This window comes from Folsomia candida, unplaced genomic scaffold (assembly GCF_002217175.1).
Source record: "Folsomia candida strain VU population unplaced genomic scaffold, ASM221717v1 Fcan01_Sc010, whole genome shotgun sequence".
Classification (NCBI taxonomy): domain Eukaryota; kingdom Metazoa; phylum Arthropoda; class Collembola; order Entomobryomorpha; family Isotomidae; genus Folsomia; species Folsomia candida.
Genome location: NW_019091202.1, coordinates 4,733,418 through 4,747,952, shown reverse-complemented (window position 1 = coordinate 4,747,952; position 14,535 = coordinate 4,733,418).

The following is a 14,535-nucleotide window of genomic DNA, read 5'->3' as shown; positions in this document are numbered from 1 at the left end:
CTCAATGGTAAAATTCTGGCATCAGGTTGTCAGAAATAAATGTGCGGGAGCCGTGAGTTTTTTAATTATTTATGTGTAGGTAAAAAAACGATTTTCGAATTTTGCAACTTTTGATGCATGATGCAAGATGATGATGATGCAAGTTATGGTCTAATTCTTGTTACCCAAGGTACATATATGTATTATATATATGTATATTATGTATGTACATACATATACATATATGTACATTGGGTTTCTCATTTTTCCCAGTTTCTTTCCTTCATTTTTTGAAGGGGGGTTGGTTACATATAATTTAAAATAGCTAAACTATATTAAAAGTTGCGCCCGAAAGTTTTCGTCCTAATTTTTATATTTTATTTGGTGAAATCGATGCAACGCGGAATGGCACATTTCCCATAATAAGCCTCTATTGACATTTTTAAGTGCATACCAAATTTTACGTCGATCGGATGAGTAGAACAGAAATAAACCTGGAGACAGGCGGACAAAACTATTCCATAAGCCCTGACTCGGGCTAAAAATGTGCCAGAGCGAGGACAATGTAACTTTCTATGGTATGGTAACTTGTTACTGTGTGATTCATTGACGAACGTAAGGCCGTGAAAAATGCAAAGCTATTCTTGTTTTAGTTGCTATAAAATCTCGCGGTAAAAAGGTTTCCATCTGGCCCACACAGTTTGCACCCACTTCCATTCAAAACTTATGACAACCTAAAACTATAGACATATGGTTTTGAATGGAAGTGAGTGCAAACTGTGTGGGCCAGATGGAAACCTTTTTACCGCGAGATTTTACAGCAAATAAAACAAGAATATACATCAAAACGAGTCTTTTCACAAACTCTTCTGGCGCGCTAGAGTGGGGACGGTGATACCCAATCTTATCTAGTGTACGCTCGGACGCTTGGGGCACCCCTGTCTTTTCGGCGCCCTGGGCAATTGCCCCGGTTGCCCTCCCCCAAAATCGGGGCCTGCTTTCATGTTGCCCGGATTTTTTCGTAAAATTTTCCTTTAAGTGCACCACAGGCATATGCTATATCTAAGGAACACAAGGTTGATTTTTTAACTGGTCACTAAAAAAATACCATTTGAGGTGTCACGCTTTGCTCTAAAGCCACTTGGTACTACAAATCTTTAACCCGAATTTCCAGACCCTCGTTAATGTGCGATCCAATTTTTTGTCATCCAAAAAAACCACAGGGATGAATTGGATACACACAATTTACATAAGAAATGATTAAGGCGTTATTAGGTCAGGCATTGAATTTGGCGTGCTATATTGAGTGGTTTTTCGCGCTAAAAGCTAAGCTATGTTTAGCTATGTACCCTGTGTTAAAGCGGTGTAAGTGAGTGAGCGTAGAAATTTTAAGCCTAAAAAGGGTAATTTAGATATTTTTTGGCTGGAACTACCAAATGGCATTATTATCATATCTTCATATCCCACCTATGTATGTAAATTTGTATGGTTAAGTTATCTAAATGTTATGCTTACGATTAATACAAAAGGGTTATAACGCGCATTCATTTCATTCAGAGCAACTTATTTTTAAGGAGGGCGAAGTTCATGAAATCGTGCCGTCATTCTGGAAAAATGCCTATTTATGTACATTCATACACTCTAAATAATGTGTGGATAAATCGTCACCCACCGAGGTACCACAAATACATAATTCTCTATTTTCAGGCAATAATTACACAGACGTTGTGTCACCAAGGGAAAATCGAAATAAGTCAAAAATTCGCATACTTAACAGTCGCAACGTCCTTATTAAAAAATTAATAGTTTTATATAAAACAAAAATCTTATATTTGCATCAAAATGTGCAATTTTTTGCAAATAGAGCGAAACTTGTCGTAAACCATTACCAGAAAATAGAGCATTACAGAAGCGGGTGATGATTTATTACCAAATTATTTAGAGTGTAGTGATATACTCAATTTATGAACGTATATCTCCTGCTTTGGTACACATTTCTCATAAGCATAAACACTACACACATAATTAAACCTGTATTTGACATTGATAAGTGGGACGTGACGCTACAGTTCATTCGCATCTCTCCTGTACTATTTACATAATCTTCAAAGTTTCTGTGAAGTGTTACATTTTGTCGTCCTACGTTTTTTCCTACTGCTACCACTAATTTCAAAATTTCTGCCCACTTGTTCTGCAACTGAGGATAATAATAATACCATAAAAATTTGGGAATTCAAAGATACATCCCTTTCCTCGCTGGGTATTTTAACTATTGATTATTTATTGGTTTATTAAACCTTCAAGTACTCACGATGGAACCTTTTACCAAGCTGCACCGAGGGTTTCGAGCGAGTTAAGCAACAATTGTCGTTATAATTCATGACGAGCAGAGCTGGGATAATCCTGATTGTGGATTTCAATCTCAGATTAAGGATTATTAATCTAATGGTACACTCTAAATAAAATCATTACCAAATCATTACCAAAATGCACACGTATATGACTCTGCAGAAACGGTAATAATAACCACCAGCTGGTAAAGAAATTGATTTAACCCGAAGTGGTAATAAAGACCACTTTTTCGGATAAAATTAATACCATGATGTATGACAGATGTACTACAATATGTAGTAAAATGTCTACCGCCTGGTACTAAACCACCCCATTTTGTACACGGTGTGCTATTCATACCGGTATTAAATGCTTGTATTACTTATACCTCATTATTACCAAATGTAGTGCAGATTTCCACCGAAAAGAATAGATTTTTGTTTTCTTTACAATAATCTTTCATTAAATTATATTTATTGTAAAATAATTTTGACATATAATACATAATTACAAAACTTAAGAATAATGCAAACTATTGAGTTATATACATACATACATATATATTTACATGAAATTTAAATCGAACTAAATATTTTATAGCTTTTGCCGTACACTTATGTATATAATTAACAACTGTTTTACAATTGTGCATTGTTTCAAAGTAATCATGTATATATAAATCTTTCACTTTAGCAATACCAAACATAGAATCCGAGTATTTAACTTTAAACTAAAAATAAAGTCGATCTACGCCTCCTGATCGTCTTGCAGAAAAATACCTGCTCCGATTTCCAACTTGAATTTTTGTTTCACTGAAAAAATAAATGCATAAGATTATTATTTACTCGTTCGATGATTACCATCTTGATAAGGCACCCACATATGATAATTTGATACTCACCTGTTTCCAACAATTATATATAATTTCCAGAAGTTTTTCAATTTTTATCCCACGGGCAGAATTGGTTCGCCGTGTTGACTTGAGTTGAGCTGAGCGGAAACTAAAACTGAGAAATGCGCACTGTTTAGCGTCTCACATTTCACACCAAATGTATTAAAATTCTTACCTCCATGGTAATAAACTACACCAAAATGTAGATTTCATCAGCACCACAACGGAAACAATTTGTACTACACTATTAAAATTATGGTAAAGAGTGTTATCTAAATTTGTAGGATATAATTACCGGCTCGTAGGAATTTATTACCAAAATTTTAAACATAACTTAAAACATTGCGGTGGAAGGCTAGTTACCCGTTTGGTATTGATACGGTAATAATCCCGTATAATTTTTGTAGGACGCGTTATTACCAAGAGCTCGGTAAAGACGCTTATTAGGAATTCTTTACCAAGTTGCTAAGAGTGCAGTCATCGGCGAAACAATACAATTTATCTAAAAAAAATATACCAAACGCTAAATTACACCAAGAGAATTGAATTGCAAATCTCTTGATTATATACCAATTATTTTAAATATCTAAAGTATTTAAACCTACATACATACGTATTAGCAATTCAATATTTAATCTAAAAAGATAAAAGCCATTATCACCTCAAAAATTTATTCCATACTGAACGACAAGGCTGCGGTTATCGTTAGGTCGGCAATATTGTAGTAGTACGTGCGCAGGGTGGACGTCCGACAATAGTAGAATAAGTAGTCGTTAAGTCCAACGGCAAAAGCCAGGGGTCTCTGCGACTTTATGCTCATGCGCAACCATTTCCTTCCATTCCGTTCATTCATGTCGGCCACCCCGCGTCGCATAGAATTTAGTATGGCTTTAGAATTATTATTGAAGTGGACGGCGCAGCCGAGCAGGAGATCACTTAATATGAACATGGCGAACGAGGTTCCGAGAGCGACCGGCCATAAGGCGGGATTGATGTGACCCCAACCCTTGATTACGACGAAGTTTGACGTCGTCCATAAAATTAGGCTGGTCAAGGTAAGACAGGCAATTAGTGGGTCGACCAAAACCCGGGTGTGATGCAGGATAATTCCCACATATCGCTTCATCATTAGGATGAAATTTCGAGAAGCATATGATCCAACGCCGTATTGAGCTTTAGTGATCTACATTGAAGTGAATAATGTATATTATTTTGATTATTCTATGACACGTTAGTTGTAAAAAGCTATATTGTTTATTATGTAATACACTCCTCAACCTTAGTAACTCATAAGGGAACGTGAGTTAAAGATTTTAGCTCGAAATTCTCATTTTAACGCTAATAATGGATTTAGCGTTGGGGTGAAAATTGATTAAAAAATTTAACTTCTGTACTATGTAAGTTATGGGTTTCATTTGCATATAAGTATGTAATTTCAATTGGGTTAAGGATTAAAAAAACACTACGTTGAATTTTAAAATATACCTGCTTTCATTAAAAACGTTTTCAGCAAAGTTTCTAATGAATTATAATGTACATAACTTCTTGAAAACATTAGCCCTAAACGTTTGTCTAGCAATCTATCACTTACTTGTAGCAAGATGTTTAACGCATTCACCAAATTTTCGAGTCCGACTTCCAACAAGATCCCGATCGTGGGCCAAGATCTGGCAATATCCAGCACCGTCATGTGAACCAAAACCATCCGCCCACCAACAATGAGCACTCGATTGACTGACACGTAAAACAAGGGGTACCTGGCGTAGGTACTACTGGTCATGGTCAGAAGAATATGGAGCGGATCCAGGCCCATGACAATAGTAATGGCGACTGTCATGGCCCACGAGAAATATGTCGCGCAGAACAGGCTACCGAGTATGCCTAAAGTAAATAATCTGGCCTCAAGCCATTTCACCCGCAGTTTGAGCAGTTTTGCTGAAATAAAGAATAATATGCCCTTAAATGCCCAAAACCTAATGAAATTTATACCATTTAAAAATCTGCATTAAAAACATTGAATTGGGATATAGTATAATTAAAAATTTAAGTCGGATTTACTGCACGTTAATCTCACCTTGACCTCGAATTCTTGCGACGACTTGATTCAAATTGTTATACAAGAATGGAATCGATCGTCCATGTCGGAAGAAAATGTAGTCATTGAAACATTGAAACATGATAAAAATGCCTCCAGAAACTTGCACCAGTGCCACCCACCGTTCCAACTTAGGCCTCCTGGTGTAATACACGACACCCACAGCGCAACAGAGGAATCCATTTATGACCAAGGAAACCATGAAGAGAACGCTTTCCAAAATTAGTTTTCGCCCAAGTGTGAACCGGGCTTGGTTTTTTTCATTAAATGAAACTACGAAAGGGTAGGCTAATCCGAAACTAAAGTGGTACGATTTGAGCAAAAAATTCAGAATTTCTTGTTCCCGCATTATATTATGTATACAAATGTAATGATCCTAATTTATATATATGCACGACTAAATATATAAATCTCAAGCTGTAAGGTGTGAAACTAATGTATGTATTCTTGTTTAGTTTTATAAAAATCTGCCCACATGAAGGCTACCATTCTGAGACACGAGGAGTCGAAATTTATAACGGTGGATTGAGGCAATGGCCACGGAAACGAAAGGACAAGGTCCACGTGGTCATTCTGCGTCCGAATCAGATTTGTTTCTGGCTGGTTAAATTTTCATTACCATTTATAACATTACCAAGCGGAAATACTCGTGAGTATAATGCCGGCAACGGGAAATTTATATCTATTTTGCGGGCAATATAAAGAGTACCTCGCCCTACATCGGTGAAATATAGTTGTCCCCACGCGTCATCCTGCCATCCGCGACCACTTTATTGATTAGTTGATTTCCTGCAAAACTGGATTTATTATAAATAACTAATTCGACCTTCTTGAAATTTTTATGTCGGACAGCCATGCGAGACCGGATGAAAAGAAATATATATTTACATAAACTATATACTTATTCGACCAAGATATAAGCTCCTGGAAAACAAAAATAATTAAATTACAGGATTAGAAGCATGTACGTACTTAAATATCTCAAGGAATATTTGAGAATTTTTGAGATGCATACATAATTACTTGAAAGGAGAATGTGTGTATAAGAAAATTTAAATTCTGATCGATGAAGTCAATTTATATACATAAGTAAAACGTTACTCCTTTTTCATGTCAGGGGGATTATTATTCTTAACACATATTTATGCCTAATAATACTTAACCAAAGTACTTAGGATTAGAAAAAATTGCATAACCTAAAAATTAAAATACCTAAAAGAACAAACGATTATGTACGACTACAGGGGTTGGGCACTTTGGTGGATACGAATTTGACCTTGAATAACCCCGGAACGGTTTGTCGTAGCGGGTCAAAATTTTGAACAGAGGAGTATGTTATCCTCAGATAGTTGTGTGCAAAAATTCAACTCTGGACTTTCAAAAATGCCTCCCCCACAGTCCCCAGAAGCTGAGACACCCATAAAAACTTTTTCCAAACTTAAGTACTCGTACAACCGAATTGCTAAGCATTTTAAAAGTGAATGGAAAACAGTTTCGAAATCTACAATCAATAAGGTATTGAAAAATATAGGTGAAAAGCGATAAATTTTGAGTAAATGGCAACCACCACCCCCTGAAAGAAGGCAAAAAAAGTGTTAACTCCGACCGTGCATACGAAAAGTGACCTCTTGACCTCCAAAGACAATCCACCGACCCTATATAAAATTTCCCGTATGGTTGGGGACTTGGGGTCTCTAAGCGTTCAGTGAAAAGAGAAATTAACATTTTGAAGAAACGACTTGGTCGGAAAAGTCGGATGCATCAGCTGACCGAAAAGCAGGAAAAAAATCGCGCCCGTGTTTACAAAAAAAAATATTCGAATTTTCTGTGAAGGAATCAGAGTGAGTTATTGGTGACATTTGACGAAGCACTAATTTCTCTACAAGTTACTAATTAGGTTCGAAGAGCTTACTACACGACAAATGCCGAAAACAATTCACCCAAGTTGGTGCTTTTTTGTAAGGAGGACTTTTTTAAACAGTTTATGGTTGTGGGTGCAATGTCGGATCGTGGTGTCCTCCCACTTATCAAAGTCCCCCAAAAAGTGAAGGAACCTGCAAAGCATGATGTGGACCGTGTATCGAAACCACTTTTAGAATAACATTTTCATAAATTGCACGGTAAAAAATAATTAAGGTGATTTTTCATCATGACGGAGCGTCTTCACAGACGGCAAAGTTGACCCAAGATAATGCCAACGACTTTGAAGCTAGATTGGGGATAAAAATCATTTCGAATAGTGAAATACCTGTACAATCCCCTGATGTAAGTCAAATTGACTTGTTTGGGTTCGGATACTTGAAAAGAAAATGTTTTCTGCGGAGACCGAATTTTTTAGACAGAGTTTGGAAAGAGTTGAAATGAGTGTTTCAACTTCTGGGGGCTGTGGGGGAGGCATTTTTTAAGGTAGAGAGTTGAATTTTTGTACACACCCATCTGAGGATAACATGCTCCTCTGTTCAAAATTTTGACCCGCCACGACAAACCGTTCCGGGGTTATTCAAGGTCAAATTCGTATCCACGAATGTGCCCAACCCTTCTGTATGTAGTTCCTTATAAAACCTGCCCTGGTTTTAGTAATATGAACTAAAGCAGCTAATCCAATTGTCGTCTTCGCTGTAGGTTCTTGTGCATAAAAAATTAAGCTTTCGAGTTTCGTGCATACCTACATCCCTTTATCACAAAGAACCCTCCTAATTAAGATAGATATATACAATGAAATAGTGTTTTTTTCGCCCCCAAATTTGGCTCAAATTTAAAGCAGGTGACTATTATCTAAAAACATACCTGTAATTAATGTTCACATTCATAGTTTAATTCATTGATTATAGTCCCCGTAGTAATTAACACTATTTAAATCAATTAGTTTGAAAAATATGAAAAGAGTAGCGATATGAGTAAGGTGTGAGGTATGAGATAATTCGGGCAGAACAATTACGAGTATGTATTTATGTATCAATTTCGTATGTATCAATTTTGTAATTTTGTGTACGAAACATACTTACAGGAGACTGAGACGAGATTCGAGTCTCAACACGAGATTACATATATATGTACACGTACGATTATATGTATACACTAGCCTATAAGCCCGTCCTCAAGACGGGCCACATCAATTATTTTTCACGATCATTGCAAGAATATTAAATTAAGCCAGTACATAATAGACGCGATGCACTAAGCTCGATGAAAATTATAATTCTAAGTAAACAAACAGCAAATGTAGTTACACTGACGAGCGAAATAAATTGTACGGTGGCTGTCTCCAGATTCAAATTACCACAACTTCACGAGTTGTCGGCCTATAATATTCAAGTTTATTTTGTTTCGTGCATAATTTAATAGTAATTAATTGTGAGTTGTTTTGTTCAAAAAACGCAATCGAGTATCCAAGAACGGAAGTTACATAAAAAAAAATCAAAAAAATTATGTGCGAAATAAATTGTACACTACTATAAAAATTACAAATAACCACCAAAAACTCATAATTTAGTATCAAATGAAACTCTGTTTAACATGTAGGATCCCTTTAATTTGAAAAAAGTGCATTTTCACAACCCTTAAATGGTCGAACCAACTTTGAACGTGATTTTCTCCGATCTTCGAAAATTCTAAGTTTCACATCGTTGCTGTCCGAAATAGTTAATATTCGGGATTTTCCTTATATCCTTATGAAATTTATCCTTATGAAATCCTTATGAAATATATCCTTATGAATATATATATCCTTATGAAATTTTTTTATATTGCTAAGGTATTTTTTTGACGTTGCTAAGGAAATTTTTTTATGTTGCTAAGGAATTTTTTGACGTTGCTAAGGAAATTTTTTTATGTTGCTAAGGAATTGTTGTAACTTTGCGAAGGAAATTTTGTATTACGAGGGAATTTTCAAGGCGTTGATGATGGATTTTTTGTACGTTTCGAAGGTAATGTTTTTACGTTGCGAAGGAATTTGTTTGAACATAAGTTGTAACATCGATTGTAACATCGATTGTAGCACCGGTTGTAACATTGGCTGTAACGTCGATTGTAACATGGATTGTAACACCGGTTGTAACATCGGTTGTAACATCGGTTGTAACATCGATTGTAACATCGATTCTAACATAAGTTGTAACATCGATTGTGACATCGGTTGTAACATCGATTGTAACATAGGTTGTAACATCGATTGTTACATCGGTTGTAATATCGATTGTAACATCGGTTGTAACATCGATTGTAACATCGATTCTAACATAAGTTGTAACATCGATTGTGACATCGGTTGTAACATCGATTGTAACATAGGTTGTAACATCAGTTGTAACATCGGTTGTAACATCGATTGTAACATTGTTGTAAGCTACATAAATTGTACCCGAAAATATATGCGTGCTGTGATTGGCGGATTCAGAAAGCTGGCAACCAATCAGAATGCTGGGATGTCACGGAAAATTTCACGGGACGGACTTTTCGAAATTATAATATAGATATGTAAATAAATAGGTTGATAAATACATCACAACGATATATTGAGACAATGGACAGTATCAGGCTCCCATGGCTAACTCGAAAGCTTATGCAGTATGTATGTAAGCACGTAATAAACAATAAATTATATAGATGATCAATAAATTTTCACATATTGTCGTATGAAGGTGAAAATTAAAAAAAAATCCGTACACATTATTATGTATGTATGTACATATAGAATTTCATACATATCTCCCAAAAATAATCCGTCAACTTGTTCTATACACTCTTAGAAAAATAAACTAATGTACTTATTTAAACGATATTTGACCAAGAAAAACAAGGATTGAAGCTAATTTTTTCTGCTTTCAATGGTCCCCACAACCCTGTTCGTTCGATCCGGAGAGGCTATTGTTGAATGCTCCCGACTAGTTCTTCGGCATGATTTTGTGCTAACTTTTTTGAGATTCTTGACTATATTTGACGAAATAAGTTCAAATTTCTGGCTGAGGGTTTCAATTACAATACTACTTACTGCATAAAGGCAAAAGTTCTTGAATAGGTATATCATGTGTGGCGCAAATTTGGGAACGTTGTTCACTTTTCCCATGTTAATTGCATTTAATCCGTTTACAAGCCGAGGGAATTATTCTGGCTCAGATGTATTCTCTTTTTTTAGTTCAATGGTTTTCTTTCATCTGGGAGAGTTGTACTTTATTAAAGTAAACTCAATTTGATAATACTGGTAGTAAATCGTAAGGTACATGACGAGAAATTTTGATTACGTGAGATCAAGCCTTTTTCGCTATCTTGCTTGTTCCTTGATTTTTCCCCTCCCTGTAGTTAGAAGCAGATATTGCTATGAAGGATTTCATGTCCAACTTCCTAGGTGCAAGGTGATAAGTTAGTCAGTATTTGGTAATACCGGTGAATACAGGTAGTTTCATACCGGTATTGCATGCCTTAGTCTGTCTTAGACACACTCGTAAAATGTATCGATATGGGGTACTATATACAGGGAATAAAACGAAATTATTATTTGGTAAGAAGCCTTCAAGAATTAATTTGTTATAAACTGCAAGCCTGTACATACATACATATATATGTTTGTACATATTTGTACAAATATGGCTTTCATAAAAGTTGCCGAGATATGACCCCAGTCTTTAAAAACTTTCATTAATTTTTCACATGGGAATGAAAAATTGTTTGACAGAATTATATACCATAAGTGGCAGAAATAACTTTTCAAATTAATCAAATATTTCTAAAAATATCAATATTATTGAAATTTTAGAAATTACAATTTTTCTTAACATCCCCCCAAAATAATATAATTTATCATACTTATAGATACGGGTAGGAATACATTACATACAATGACTTAAAAATCAATAAACTAATCGTGGTGTCTACGTGGGTTTACAGAAATGTTGCGAATGTAGATTAAAGTTGTAAAATGGACCTACATTTTATAAATCTAAAGACATATTATGTATTATTATAGTTGCAGTATATTAATTACCATTAGGCTACGTATTGTAAATAATGCTTAACACATCTACTTCTTTTCTCTATTGGTGACCCAAAGTTCGGACGGACAACCTGGAATTAACGATTTTGTTATATTATTCCTCATAAAAATAGATCCAATACCGCTATCATCGGAGCGTAAGTAACCAATTAATCGTGGTGTCGATATGGGCTTGAAGACATGTTGTGAATGTCGAAGTCTTAAAGCAGTAAAACGGCCCTGCATTCACTCTCAAAGGGTGCAACGATACTGCAACTTTTTTCTCGAACCTATTCCCATAGCAACGAACGGTCTGTAGCATTCGGAGATAATGAAAAAGTTAGATTTTATAGAAATTATGAGAAATTATGAAAGTTCCATCAAAATATATGTTTACAAACCTTTTTGAATTGGGTAGAAATCACAACCATTTTAGCCCCAGATTTCATACACTCTCCCTGAAATATCATTGACAATCCTAGCACAATTTCCGACATGAGGATGAAACTGGGCTGCACATTGTCTAGAAATCGGATCATCGTGACGTTTCTGATTACCTGCATGGCAAGCAAGGTATTTTCAAATGTTGGCCATATAACGGGAGCCGCGATATCGTTCTGGATAATGTTGAGTATTTTGAAACAACAAAATATTTTCAGTTGCATTGGTATTGATAAGATGATAGAGAGATGTTTTCTAGGAGATAGGGAAACAAGTCATAAATTATTTATAATAAATGATTGTCAATACCTAAATATTTCATAAGTTAGCATAAATAATTAATTCAGTCACATATGTATATATCTTAAATTGAATAAGGTAGAGAAATACTGATAATTAATCAAATCAGTTTTATCGGCAAAAAACCTTGGGATACTCCATTTTTTGACGGAATAAATTAATCACTAATATTAAGCAAGCCAAAGATTATAAAATTTTTACGTCGTGATCATTTAATCATGTGTGGGCTTTTCGAACTATAGCCTGGCCTGTTACAATAAAACTGTGGGGCAAGATCAATATTTATAATTAAATATTTTAAAAAGTCGCTTACCCATTCTCTACAATTTCCAGCCAAAATTCATTCAGTTGCATATAAAAATAAAGCGTTGAGCCTAGGAGGCTGATGGTTAGTAAGTTGTTATATGTAATCGTAACTTCATACAATGTGAATAAGACTGCAACCAATGGATGATCATAAATTCATCGAGGTAGTAGTTGTGACCCCCAATATTGGCGATGGTACCGATCTTTGATTTGCTGTGGTAAGGCTCCCAAAATTGGATATACTACTGACACAATCCCTACAATGTTGACGAAACGGGAAAGAGCTTTGTACTTTTTAGATGTATGAGCTTCTCCAAACTTTCCTTTAATTTTAAATTTAAGTATATTTCACTCCTATAAGGTCATACATATTAATATTTAAGTATCTTACTTTTAAAATAATAATCCAACTTGACTACGCTGTTAAAAAATTGGGCGAATTGTTTTCCCCGAACTAACAAATCTCACCCAAATGTTATCGTCCCCGTGCGGACCACAAGGTTTCCCATTTCCGTGATAAAATCGGCAATAGGAAATTCATTCACCGGACGAGAATAAATTGTCCAAGCTCTGTAACCACAATCCAAACTGCCGACAAGTGGTGGAAATAAAAAGTAAGGACGTCAACTTCTCCAAAGACTGGAAGTGAAAACATCATTTTAGTGGTATATTCCACACCTAATTTTGCTCTTACTTGAACTTTTCTTTCAAATTTCAGCGTTACTGAGTTTGCCATGTTGCCAAATTTTAGCAACAGTTCGAAACGATCAATCCAAGTTTTCTGAGTTTTCATTCCAAATATCACTTTTCGTCGTGTCGAAAATTTTTCTGGAAAATACTCCATGTTAAATGCGACTTGTGGATGCATAAGTCTTTTTTGACTGGACCATTTTTGGCTTACCAAAGCTTACGTATGATAGAAGAAAAGCAAGCACCGGATGTATCCTGCTGAAGGTTGAACTGTTTTACCATTTATCGATTTAGATTATAAATTATCAACTTAAATTTTTTCAACCAAACAAATTAGGCATCAAAATCATTTGACGAACAAAGTTACCAACATTCTATAATTTTCTCTCAACTAGGATTCTAAACGAGTGAAGTTGACATATTAATACGAATATATTTAGTCAAATGTTGTTCCAGAAGCTCCATTTAGCTTTGCTAAATGTGACCATAAGTTTGTCATCCCGTAACTGCGGGCATGATGTTTTTTGTACCATGTTGGTCAAATATTTTTTCCTGCACTCGAGGACAATCAGGGTTCGAAAATCTGTATTGTGTTAAAATTAAAATAACATGTATATGTAGGTTTGAATAGAGTTTATTGGATGCATGGCTTTTAGCAACTGTTTTCTGAAAACTATCAGCTCAATCATATAAAACTCGTTTTCCTACGTTAAGTTTGTTTCGATTGCAAAAATTATTTCTCGAATTAACTGAAACCTTTGATGGTGGGGGTAAACCACCATGAACGATACCGTTTATGGTAGTTTACTTTAGAGTGTGGAACATTATTGAATTAATAAAACCCACTTCCTACATAAATACAGCACGATGGTGTGATAAAATAATAAATCTTAACCAAACCTCTGGATGAAATATTTGTTCTACTCATTTCGAATACACAATTTTTAGATTTCGACCAAATTGGAGTGTTATACTTCGCCCCACTATTGTTATATTCACTGAAATAACTACGTATTTATAAGGAATGGAAGGTGTTTACGAATTGAGTTTTTTAATAACAAATTTAGTGAATACTCAATAAAGCCCATTAACCCGTTAAGGATCAACTACACATATTTGTGTAGTTTTTTGCTTTCCCTTGGGGACCAAGTACACAAATATGTGTACTTTTTTGCTTTCCGTTAAGGACCAAGTACACACATTTGTGTACTAATTTGTAGTTACGTTGGGGACCAACTACACATATTTGTGTAGTTTTTTTCTTTCCGTAAAGGACCAAGTACACATATTTGTGTACTATTTCCCCGTTACGTTGGGGACCAACTACACACATTTGTGTACTGCGGAAAAATTTTCAAGAAGACCAAATACACACATGCATACAAGTCAAAATTTTATTTTACACAATTTTAACACGAAGCATTTATTTATGCACATTACCAAAAACTATGTGTATCTGCAAAAACTACAACGGTAGTTCGCTGCAATGCATTGTAAGACTAATTTTAAATTGTTCACGCTCAGAAATAAGCG